Here is a 13,105-nt window from a genome sequence, read left to right as displayed (position 1 = left end):
AAATGCTTTCTCTGCCCTGACAATGCTTCACACACAGTCCAGTTGGACAGAAGAAATAAACACTCAGGGAACTGTAGAGAAATCTGAAGTGTCCAAGTGTGTGGTACTGGATGGTAAGGGCTTGCAGGCTTCCAGAAGTGGTGACAAGAGAGTGGCAAGAAGCAGCCAGAAGAGGCAGACCCCAGGTGGGCAAGGAAGGGTGGCCGGTGCTCTGCAAGAGGGTGGGAGGGAGTGGTGGGCAGAGCCTGCGGAAATGGCAGGGCTAGAATGGCATGGACGGTGCCTAACGCACAGCAGTGGGACCCTGCAGACAGAGAGCCTACAAGAGGAGCTGCCTGGTGGGGCGAGTCCTGGGTCAGCTGCAAAATATGAACCAGCGTCCACAGTGAGAAGGCAGAAGAGGGCTGTGAGCAGATAGCAGCATTAACGAACTCAGCAAATCTTTATGGATTTGCCTAACATGCCAACCTCCCAATGGTATTAGATGTCTCCGGCTGTCTTTAGGTGTTAGTCTAAGCTACACAAGAGAAGGAAAATCACATTTATCTTTAAAGTAAGTTTCCTCATTTACGATTTTCTTGGATTCCCATGGCTTTTTGCAACCAGAGTGATTTCATGTATTAACACAGTGCTAAGAGATACAACAGTCACATTGGCACAGTTAGACCCTAACATGAGGGCTCATACCTTTGTTACTACAGGCAAATGCCTATGTGGTGCTGACTTTACATGATTAACTATGACTTTTCACTTCACTTTGAAATTGGATATGAAGATTTTAGATTTTGAGAATTTGATGACTTGGAATTTGTTTTAACTAAACCACTGAACTGCATTTGTATCATTTACTTAATTAATACAATTAATCTTCCTGCAAAAGTCATCTAAAAGGCAAATTTAAAACAAAGATTCTTCTATTGCACATAGTTTTTAAATGCTAAGTTCAGTGACACCAATACAAAGGCTATGTATATATATATATATTTTTTAATTAGGTTTATACCCATTAAGTATTTTAATTTTTCAATTGGCTCTCTGTGAGGCTTTAAGCCCTTCCTAAGTTACAGGTTAGGACCCCAGCACGGGTCTGTGAAGTCAGGCCAAGGAGGAAGCCTGGGGAGTGGAGAGAGGTGCTTGCATACAGCCACCAGTTTGACATGGAGCTCCTTGGGTTGGGGGGATTAGCCACTCCTGTGGTCTGTTTGCACAAGTAGGTGGAGGAATCTCCTCTTTTGACCCCTCTCCATGGGTAAAAAAACCCATTCTAACTAGCTTAAGTATGATAGACAACACAGGTGGCTCTGTTCTGTTCAGTTTCAATATTTTGACAAAAATAAATAAAACATCTGGTGCATTTCCCTCAGAACTGAATTTTAACCCTGCAGTTCTAGAGTGATGTGAAGTTAGTATTCCTGGTTAGTCTTCTGAGCCCATTTATTTGGACCATGTCATCTATTTCTTTTTCTTCCTAAAAACAAAGATTCCAGAGAGTTTGTTCATGTGTTCAGCCAGCTGGTGGGTAACATATATTTTCAATAAGGATCATTTAAGACAAGACCTACATATTTATAGTAAATATCACCTGGCAACTGAGTTCTCTGAATACATATTAAAAGATGACTTTGGAAAGTAAGTGAATGAAAACAAAACAAAACAAAACAAATTAAACTTTTCATTCTACAGTCAAGAATTCAACAATGTGAGTCCCTTCCTACACGAACATGTTTGACTTTCCCGGCTGCCGCGATACGTGAGGATTCTGGTTTTACCTTTTCTCAAATCCCTTTGAATGGACCACAATTCTAAGAGCAGGCCTTGACTATTCACTGCTATGCTTCTCATGTAAGAATTCATTGTCTTTCTGTGTTAAGTTTTCTTCTTCCTTTCATTTACCTCTGGGTCCAGCAATGAGCCCGATTTCTTTCCAGTCACCTCTGGTATCTGCCACATGCAGCCCTTTCTCTCCCCTTTCCAGCCTGGCATTTGCCCCCTTACTGAAGTCTCTCTTTCATCCTTCCTGGCACCCTTCTCCAGCCTCCAAGCCCCTCCCAACCCCCACTCCCTTTAAGAACCTGTCTCTTTTGATCTCCATGACAACAGTAGCACCTGTCTTTTATGCATCCATCCAAATCAGCCTGCAAGCTGCCCTTTGCTGACTCTCCACTCTTGAGAGAGAGATGGAGAAGGCAGGGATGTGCAAACACGTACAGCACCATCGTGGGTGTGAATGATGAGAACAGGCATCTCTTCTTCAGAAAACCGCCAGCCAAGTCCTGTTTCCTGAACACGCCCCTCACCCTCCCCAGGCGAATGGACTTTGCTCAAAGCCAGGATGCACCTGCTGGTGGGGAGCTGAGAGCGTCCACTGCAGAATTCCACATCTCAAAATGCAGCATTGCTTCGGCACATTGAGAAATTCAGTTGAAAACGGAATTGAAAATTCCTTTTAGATTCCTCCAAAATCACCTAGAATGTAACCTGCCCTATTTCCTTTTGCGTACAGGGTGGAGGACTGCTGTTGCATCTCTGTGCCCTCCCTCCAGCTGCTGCCTTCCTGCTCCTCGTAAACAGCAGGAAGGGCTGCCTGCTGCATCTGTGTGGGGAGACCTGGTGACTCCGTGATTAAAGAGGGGCCCGGGCTTGCAGAGCTGAATTCAGGCTTGCGCAGTGTGATAGGGAAGTGATACAGGAGAGGTGCTCTTCCAAACAAGGGCAGAGGATTCCCAGAGAAAGGGGCACATCATCTGAGCCTGAAGGAAGACCAGCCTTTGCTGAGGACACCGTGACAATAACAATCAGCCTACACCACTGGTTCCCGGGAACCAGAGACAACCCGGGAATGGAGAATGAAGCTCAGGGTGACCCAGCCAAAAGAAACTGTGGCACCTGTCAGGTGGGGGTTGGCAGGAGTGTAGAGGGAGCTCAGGGGACACTCAGATCCCATCCTGACCTTCAGATCAGAAATGCATGCTGGGGCAGGGAGCTGGTGACCTGTGCTTTATTTTCACAAGTCCTCCGGGGATTCTGGGGCATGCTCAAGTCGGAGACCCTCTCTTGTCATTGGGGAGTCATTAAAAAGTTTAGAATTGGCCTCGCTTGGGATGGTCAATTTAGTTAAGAGGCAATGACTCTGCATTCCCTGATTTTTCAGATCACCAGTAACCTAATTCCCTGTTCTCTCTCTGCAGAACAAAAGGGAATGAATGGATATAGGACTGGAGCCTTTCATGGTTCTACAAGTCACATGGCACAGGGACTCTGCTGCACATGGGGCTGGTTGGAGGGGAACAGGTACCTTGCTGGACAGGGTAGGGATGTTGGCTCAACTGAGACTCACAGTGCAGCTTTGCTCAGTGAGTGGACCATGACTTTGAGGGAGTCATGTCAGAGAGGGGAGAAACCTCCCATCAAAGTGTGTTTTTATTTCTGTCTTTTCTTAGAATCGCATTACACCAAATACAGAGTTTGCATCACAGATCTCATACAGGATATGTACAGCCATGCATTGCTCAATGTGGTTGTCCATCGAGGGCTGGGAAGACTGAGGGGTTGACATACTATGAAGTAAATAGTGGACACGTGATCTTACAATAAGATGTACTTAGAACAAAGGGGCTATTTAATTCAGGTTTGAGGAATAATGATGAATGACAGAAGGTTGGAAGTACACACTATTTTGAGAAGTCAAGAGCTCTGACTTGTAGCCAATAGTCACCAAATCCTAGTTAGACTTGGCAGCTGAGGAGCAGGTGGCATCCAAGGGTGTGTGTGGGCTGGGGATACAAACGAAGAATTTTAGAAACAGGTTCTTAGAATGTTATGGGATGAAATTGAGGTTAATTACTGCAAAATATAACTCCATTGATTCCATTTCTAAACTAATAGGGTAGCTTTCATTTCATTTGTTCATCCATCCATCCATCCTTTCATCCAACCAATAAACATTAGCTGAATAGCTACTCTTGCTGGGTTCCTCCTTTTTTGTGTGTGAATTTTGCTGTCCTTTGCCCATCACACTGTCTAGTGGCCACACATTGCATTTTTTACCAGCCATAAAGGCTCACCCGTGAGTGGTGTCTGCCAATGACCCAACAAAGGAATTCAGGGCACATATGCAGAACAGGGTTTGTTCTGTATAAAGCATCTCTGGGAGCTGGTCTCTGGGAGTATATCCCACCTAACCTCCATCCTCTAGAGATGCTATGACTTTTTCTTATGGTTCTCTTGTCAACTCAGGTAGCTGGTGAGGAGAGGGATGGGGCTGCTGCAGTTCAGAGGGGCGAGACAGAACTTCTGAGCCAGCCATGAGTGTCCCCGAGCCTGGGAGTGAGGTCAGTCAGAGATGTGGCAGGGGGAGTAGAGGTGCCCTGGGTTCAGACCAGGGAAAGAGAGCGAGAGGAGGGGTCTGCAGGAGAAGTTTATTTGGGCCAACAGAGGGTATAGCCAGGTCCCCACTAGGAAATAATCCCCCTGGGGACGGTGAGGTTAGGGGGACTGGTCCAGCCTGCACCCTAAGTCTTAAGGCAATGGAAATTTCAAGGGAAAGGGGTTTTGGTGTAGATGGTCAGAGGGAATGTGTACTAGTCTGGGATCCTAAGGATGGGACCCAACTATTTAGTCATAGCTGAGTGATCCCAGAAGGCTTGCTCTCTCCCATGCAGATGAGGGGATGGTGCCCAACCTGGAGTAACTCCCTGTAGGTAAAGGGAGCCCTTTCATTTTCAAGAGAATGCCCTAATAAGAGGAATCCCTCATAGGCATTGAAAGAATAAAAGATCAATTTTCAAAGTTTTTAATACAAAGACAAGTTTGGTCTTTACAAACATTACAGAAGGTTTCCTTGAATAGAGTAAGCTGATTACATCTTAGTGCATTAGGTTAAATGTATCTGTATTAGTGACGAGAACCTGACAGCGCATATTGTGTTTTTCTCCTTTGCTCTCTGTGACCATCTAAACCAGCGGTTCTCAACCTGTGGGTCATGACCCCGGCGGGGGTCCAACGTCCAAAACACAGGGGTCGCCTAAAGCCATCGGAAATACCCCTGTGTTTTGGTTGTTCGACCCTTGCCGGGGTCGCGACTCACAGGTTGAGAACCGCTGATCTAAACAGAATGTGGACGTTGATGCAGAAAAGTCTCCTAGGGCAGTTGGCTCAGGTTGCCATGGTTGGAGTTCCTCCTGCAACAGACCCTGAAGACCTTGGTCCAGCCTCTCTTAAATGACGAAAGCAACATCAGATTCTTTGCCCTTGTTTTAGGAGAAATGTCCACAAGAGAGCAGATGTCATTTAATGTCTATGGAATTCTTGATTAGACATAGGTTCTTCTTTATTTCCTTTAATTTTTTTCTAAATCTGTACTACAAGTACTAACATCTATCTCATTTGATTTCTCTGATAAAATGAGAAAAGTTATCAGCAATTTGGCTTCATGACAGCTAAAAGAATTAAGCGCATTAAATAATTAATGTGCACTCATTCATTCATTCACTCATCCTATGGAAACCTTTCAATTTATTTATAGTCATGCATGGCTTAATGTCAGGGATATACATACCCAGGCTATATGGTTTACCACCTTCATATAGGTGGTTCATCACTTATTGAAATGTCCTTATGCCTTATTCACTTTAATTTAATTTTCAGATTTGTTCTCTGTGAAAAGTGGAGACGATATATTTATGAGAACCAGTAAAACGATACATAAAGCAGTGTTTTGAATGCTTTTCTTAAAATTACTACCTACCAGTAATTAGATCATTTAACATTTTTATTTATTTGTCAGGCAAATTTAATAATATTTGCATTTACTGGGATATCTTTTTATCAGTAAGGACCGTGCTGTGCAGAGCCATCGTAGGGCTGAGTGTCCAGGGTAGGAATCAAAATCTGGGTTGTCATTTAAGGGACCAACCTGCGTACTCTGAACTGCTCTCACATCCTTTGTCCTCTCAGTTATCAAGTCCCTGCTGTGAGCTGAGTAGAAAGAGACTGCCATTTAGATGTGCTGTTATTTGTCTATAATATACTGAAAAGGAAACTCAGGTTGAAACTAGTGAAAAGGGTTCAAGTTTAAGCAATGACAAAGTAATTTGCTCAAGGTCATTTTTATGAGATGTAGAGATCAGAGTGGTATTTAATTTTCTTAAAGTTTAATTCTAAGTCCTTTTTATATGTTAAAGCAGGAGTCCCCAAACTTTTTACACAGGGGGCCAGTTCACTGTCCCTCAGACCGTTGGAGGGTCGGACTATAAAAAAAACTATGAACAAATCCCTATGCACACTGCACATATCTTATTTTAAAGTAAAAAAAAAAACAACAGGAACAAATACAATATTTAAAATAAAGAACAAGTAAATTTAAATCAACAAACTGACCAGTATTTCAATGGGAACTATGGGCCGGCTTTTGGCTAATGAGATGGTCAATGTCCAGTTCCATATTTGTCACTGCTAGCCGTAACAAGTGATATGACGCGCTTCTGGAGCTATGACGCGTGCGTCCCGCGTCACGGAAAGTAGTACTGTATGTGAGCAACGCCACATATATGCTCCTCTCACTGACCACCAATGTAAGAGGTGCCCCTTCCAGAAGTGCGGCGGGGCCAGATAAATGGCCTCAGGGGGCCGCATGCGGCCCATGGGCCGTAGTTTGGGGACCCCTGTGTTAAAGTATTCTTACTATACACAATTAACTTGCCATAGATGCTTTTAACATATGCTGATCCTACTTTATGTGTACTGTAATGACATTGTCAAGTTATATTTTTACATATACTCTTCATTTTTCATTGTAAGTAGTACATAGTCATACGCATATGACACCAAGTTTTTATAGCTAAAATTATAGTGTACTTAAGATGATTAAGCAATCTTTAATATTATCCTGACCATTAGCAATTTTTATCTTGATAGCCTAATTTTAGAACTTAATCCACTTATAAAATGTGATGTTGATAAACTCAGTCAAGAAAGACCTCCAGAGTGATATTTTAATTGTAGCCTCATGGTTCCTACTCATTACTTATATTTGCATTTATGATAATAGGTTCCCTAGGTAAAGGGGAAAAATGCCATTCTTACTCCTAACTAATTGTAACCTTCTAGTTAATAGCCAATTTATAACCTAACCATCCTAAAAGAGAATGAGGAAAGTGCCCACCCTGCGATGTCATACACTATGCCAAGTTCCCTTGGGGAACTTGGGGGCTCAATGTAAAGCTTTCGGTAGAAACACCTGAAAGGATTGCCAAATGAGGAATGTAAGTGGCCTTGGTCCTAGTCTTTTGTCCAAGTTCAATTTCTGTCCTGTCAGGGTAAATTAGCTGGAGAGATACAGCCTTTCCACTGGGACTGAATAGAGACGTGCTTCCTGTGCAGAGTCTCAGCCAACACCTCTCCTCAGCATGTCTGGGTGTCAGACCTGGATCTCGCACTCTTGGCAGCTGAACTGCTTTGGAAAGGTGGGCAGCATCTTCTCCCTGTACTCTCAGGCAGGCAAACAAGACAACTGCCTGCTGAGGTCAGGCGGCCAGCCAGGACCCTTGCGTGGCCAGGCTGTTGGCTCTGCTCTGGAACAAATAACTGGGGTCCTTGGAGAGGGCCAATCACAGGACTACACCAAGAGGGCCAATTCAATATGGACAGAGGAAGAGAGATGCAGGCTATATTCCAAATGATGACAATAAGTGATGAATGGTTTTATGAAAAGTCTCTTTTATATTTTGTATGTGCATAAGAAGTTAAGATGCAAATATAGTCAGGTCAAGAGTACATCAGTTGCCAAAGGAAAAGCTACCCTTCTTCATATTAATATTTTAACGTGAAAGTAAACACTGGAGAGATTCATGAATTTGTTTAACACAATTCACTGTGCTTCTACTGAGGATATAGTGAACAAAGTATCTCCTCTACCTTCACAGAACTTACAGATTAATCATCTGCAAGAAGTCAAGAGAGAATGATCCTACTCTATATGCATGACTAAAAGATTTTGAAATTTTGTTGTTTTTCTTTAATAGTCTCTTGTTACAAGGGAAGGAAGTCAGACAAGTTCATATCAGGAGGGCTGTTAATTCCTTAAATCAGGGGTCGGGAACCTTTTTGGCTGAGAGAGCCATAAACGCCACATATTTTAAAATGTAATTCCATGAGAGCCATACAACGACCCATGTATGTTACGCATTATCCAATAAAAATTTGGTGTTGTCCAGGAGGACAGCTGTGATTGGCTCCAGCCACCTGCAACCAGGAACATGAGTGGTAGGAAATGAATGGATTGTAATACATGAGAATGTTTTATATTTTTAATGTTATTATTATTTTTATTAAAGATTTGCTGCGAGCCAGATGCAACCATCAAAAGAGCCACATCTGGCTCACGAGCCATAGGTTCCCGACCCTTGCCTTAAATACTTGTCCGGCATGTTGGTCATCGGGTTTTTTTTAATATTTTTTTAAGACTCTTTTTGTTCATTTTAGAGGAGAGAGAAGAAGAGAGAGAGAGAGAGAGAGAGAGAGAGAGAGAGAGAGAGAGAAAGGGTAGAGGAACAGGAAGCATCAACTCCTATATGTGCCTTGACCAGGCAAGCCCAGGGATTCAAACTGGCGACTTCACCATTCCTGGTTGATGCTTTATTCACTGTGCCACCACAGGTCAGTCTTCGTCAGGCCTTTTCATTTTTTTTTAATTAAGTAGAGGTGGAGAGGCAGAGACAGACCCCCATATGCACCCCAACCATGATCCACCTGGCAAGCTCCCTACCAGGCAATGCTCTGGCCATTTGGAGCCACTACTCCATTGCTCAGCAACTGAGCAATTTTAGCACCAGAGGTGAGGCCATGGAGCCATCCTCAGTACTGAGGGCCAACTTTGCTTGAACCAATTGAGCTATGGTTGTGGGAAGGGAAGAGAGAGAGAGAGAGAGAGAGAGAGAGAGAGAGGTGAAGAAGGGGAGAAGCAGATGGTAGCTTCTCCTGTGTGCCCTGACCAGGAAGTGAACCCAGACTTCCACACACTGGGCCAATGCTCTACCACTGAGCTAACCAGCCAGGGCCCTCATCATCAGGCTTTTTAATAAAGATGCTATAAATCTAGCCCTAGAGCCAATTGATTAGTTCATAGAAGTATACATTTTTAAAGTTTTCATGGCCTGAGGATTAAATCGAGAGCTAAAAACATCACGAAGCAGAATGAATCCAAGGCAGCTATTTTGAATTTCAACTACTGTAGAACAGAAAGTGTTGACTTATTCAAGTTACTCTAAGGTTAAATGTATATTTTGGAAAGAAAATGAGAGTAGGTGAAAATGTACACTGAGCCTGTTTTCTCTAACTTAAGTGGGGTTGGAGAAAGTTTCTAGTATGAGGTTGTGAGGACTAGGAAGAGAAAGTAATATTTGTTGTAATACTACACATGCGCCCACATCTTGGTGCTGCACACTAACCTGCTTATCAGTTGCTTAGAAGCCCACAAGGCTGAGTCAGACAGCCTGGGTGGGGGTCCTCGCTCTGACAGCCCTCAGATCTTTGGCAAATCCTTCCAGCTTTAGGATCCCCCTTCGTACAGAAATGGATACACCCAGTGCTCAGACGTCATGGCATAATGCATGCAAGAGATGAGTGCAATGCTTAGAAAGATGCCTTTCCCAAGAACCCAGGACATAGTGATGCTAGCTGGTGCTCCTTTTCCAATGTGCAAGCCATTTCTTGGAGATGGAGGGGTTTAAATGTAAAAGTCAAGTGGAGCCGACAGTTTATTAAATCATTACGGTGAAGGTCACCAGTTTTAAATGGCAGACCTAGCCCTTTCCCTACTGTCAGAGCTCATTTCTGAAGCACATAACATATTGTAATGATGCCTCAATTAGTTGGAATTACTGGGGATTGTAGAGATACAATGTTCCAGTTACAATCTATTCTTCAGATTATTGATATTTAATTACATTCCTAAATACTAAATATCCATATTTGATGGAAAGCGTGCATCTCTTCTGTAACATTGCTTATTTTAAATAAAACCCAGCCAGAGGGGATGAGACTGAGGCTCAATAAAGTGGTAAAATTATTTTCCGGATTTTTATCCTGAGCCATCAGCTTCACAATTGTTTTAGCTATTGAAAATTTTGTGTTTTGGGACAGCCTGTGGCTCTAAGAAAATTTCTCATTTGAAACAAAACGTACATTGATAGGAAAAAAATCTCCGCCTAATTTCTCTCTGGAGAAATGTTTTGGGATATGTATACTGATTAGACTAAACATTAAATATTCCTCAAACTGAAGGTTTAATCTATGAGCACATGCAAACAGCAGGGAAACTCCTTAATTTGCATCAAACTGGGTGAGTTGATTCTGAGATTGTACAGAGGACAAGGTGACAGGCACAGATTGACAAAAGAGATTTGTCCTGTCAGTATTTTTATACTTAGAAGATAGACTAAAATCAGAATTTCCTGAAAAAGAAACAAAACAAAAAGAAAACACCAAAGAATTCTTGAGTTTTGCCATTTTCAGGTACTTAACCAAATATATTGTTATCAATAATGTGCAGTTTTAAGTATTATTGTTTCTGATTTTGAAATCAGAAAAGCATGCAGCAAAACATACAAGAAAGTCAGCTGAGTTTGCTTATGCAGGCCCTCTTCCTTCTGCAAAGGGTGTGGGGTAAGAGCAACAGGAATCTCTACTATCCTTCACTTTATTTTTATTTTATATAGAACCACTTACATTAGCTCTTGAATTCCTGTCAAGGTACTGCTTTGCATTTTTCTCAAAATATGTAAGAGATTTTAAGAGCCCGTTCTGAGCCTTCTTGCATAATAATTTAAGCAGTTAAATGTGGTGCTGCTTGGACATCTTCCTGTGGGCTGACATTCCAAGGGATGTGCCAATGGCTGCTTCCTCTAGGATTTAACACAAATTTCTTGGATCATTGTTGTTATTTGCTATTCAATAAATTATAGTAGAAAACCACATGTGAAGTGGTCTGTCTGGTACACTGAGCACAGATCACATCTGGGTGTCCACCACTGTACAATCAAAGACATTTTACTGCCTCATGAACTAGACCCACATCATATCACAGCCCGGTGTTTGAGATACCGAGAGCTAGGACGCCTTCTCCATGGCAGTTTCTGAAAGGCAGGCTTCAGAGGCTGGTACAATATGAAACACTCATACTACAGGCCCTGTCATTCCTGACTCACCTGTGAACTCACCCACTTATTCCCTCATTTGTTCATTCATTCATTCATGCAAATGTGCCAACCACTGGGGACCAAAGATGAATGAGATACTTCCTGCCTCTAAGGAGCTCATGGAACAGCAAAGAGATGCAAGCAAATGGACTGCAGAAACCCTGTGGTGGGAATGTCACTGAGCCATTAGCCAGAGGAATGGGTGCAGAGAGGATCAGACAACTAAGTCCACTTAGGAGATTCACACATGCTGACAGAGTCATGCCAGACCAGGAATGGACAGGTGAGGGGACAGTGTCACAAACAGTATACAATGACAGAGGAAGAGAGGTGATGCCAGCTCTAGGGACCCACAGGTCCCCTATACCTGGGGGAGGACAGAGGGACAAGCCTGAAACAGGTGCTGCAGCCTGATACTGAATAACCAGCATGTCTTCTGGGTTTTGTCTCTATTCAGGAGGCCATGGGCAAGCTGTGCCAGACTTCAAAATTTGAAACTTTTCTTTGGTGAAAGAAATAACTGAAATAAAATGAGAACATTGCTCATTTTGTTCAGAAGGTGTCTGTGACAGTGAGTGATGGTTAAATAAATTTAACATCTATTTTCTGTGTTTATGGAAAGGCCATCAACCTGACCGTTAAGAGCTCTGGCATCTAAAGTGGCAGTTTTCCCACCCAAACCCCCTCTGCTGCATGTCTCTCCATCCAGCACCTCTATTACTCCTGGTCCATTGCCCCGTGACCCTGAAGGAGTCTCTACCTTAGTCTCTACGTACAATTCCTGCTCTTCCCATTCCGGCTGCCCGAGGTGAGGCTCGCTCCTTGGGCTAATGCCATTTCCCCCCTTCTTTCCTCTCCTTCCCTGCCACCTCCTTACACAAAACATAAATCTGGAACTTTATGAAGTAAAAGCATACGCTATGCACCATGCCATATCCTACTTTACATATACTTTAGGTGATGGCTAAGAGCACACAGTTCTTCTGAATCCATGGCAGACTTTCCTTACCTAATCAAGCTAATCAGTGGGCAGCCCTTCCCTCATTTGGTGGTGAGATCATCCGTGTATCTGTCTGCATGCGGACAGGCCAGACAGCCACCACCACTATTCTGAGATAAATCCCTGCTCTGTGAACAGCATCTTACCATCGGTTCATGAGCTAATGAAAGCAAAGGCTTCCTTTGAATGGCCTGCACCATGGCCATTGTTTGACATGAAGAAGAAATTTAACTGCAATTTACTGACTCTACTGCTGTTTTTTGTTTTTTGGTGTTTTTTTTTAATGGACACAGAAAGGATGTAATGCCTTTTAAGACCTGGAAAGTTTCCATTGTTAGCAATAAGAGCTCTGTGGACAGATATCTTTCTCAAGCAGAACCCCCAAAAGCTTTAGGGGCCAAAGCAATCACTAGCCTTTTTCAGGGGCAAAAATGCAAGGGAATGAGGAAGGCAGGTGAGTGAAACTTCACAGTCCTTCACACAAGCCAGCGAGTCAGTGGTCTGCTTGTAGTGTTAGGGCTTGCTGGGGGCCTTTTATGACATGGTGTGTGATGCTCACAGCTGGCGGATGAGCTCACAAAGATGAATGACATCCTTCCCCCACCGACACAAGGTCTGAGCAGCTGAACCATTGTGGCACGCTGCCCACTGGAATCACAACTCATGGACACCAAGGGGCTTGTGCACAATCGTGTGTTAATGCCTAAGGGGGTTCTAACCCCTAAAATGAAAATCCTGTTTAATATGGACATTGGTCACTTAGGGAAAGAGCTGATGTTACAAGAAAAAACCCAAGGACAGTTTTGATTTTTAACGGTTACATAAGGTGGGCGCCTGGAAGACCTCACTGTCTTATTATTTTTCCCCCCTCTTCTCTGGGAACGTGGGGAAAAAGGGAGGAAAGAGGCAA

The 13,105-nt window shown here is 43.3% G+C and overlaps 1 protein-coding gene across 1 annotated transcript in view; it reads right to left on the bottom strand.

Moving 5' to 3' along the window:
• The window catches only part of DSCAM (DS cell adhesion molecule), a 691,848-nt gene that overhangs the window by 98,773 nt on the left and 579,970 nt on the right, over positions 1-13,105 (bottom strand). The gene's annotated exons all lie outside the window — the stretch shown is intronic.

The sequence above is a fragment of the Saccopteryx bilineata genome, chromosome 2, assembly GCF_036850765.1.
Source record: "Saccopteryx bilineata isolate mSacBil1 chromosome 2, mSacBil1_pri_phased_curated, whole genome shotgun sequence".
NCBI classification, from domain to species: domain Eukaryota; kingdom Metazoa; phylum Chordata; class Mammalia; order Chiroptera; family Emballonuridae; genus Saccopteryx; species Saccopteryx bilineata.
Note: the sequence above shows the minus strand (reverse complement) of the source record. Positions and strands in the feature narration are given on the sequence as shown.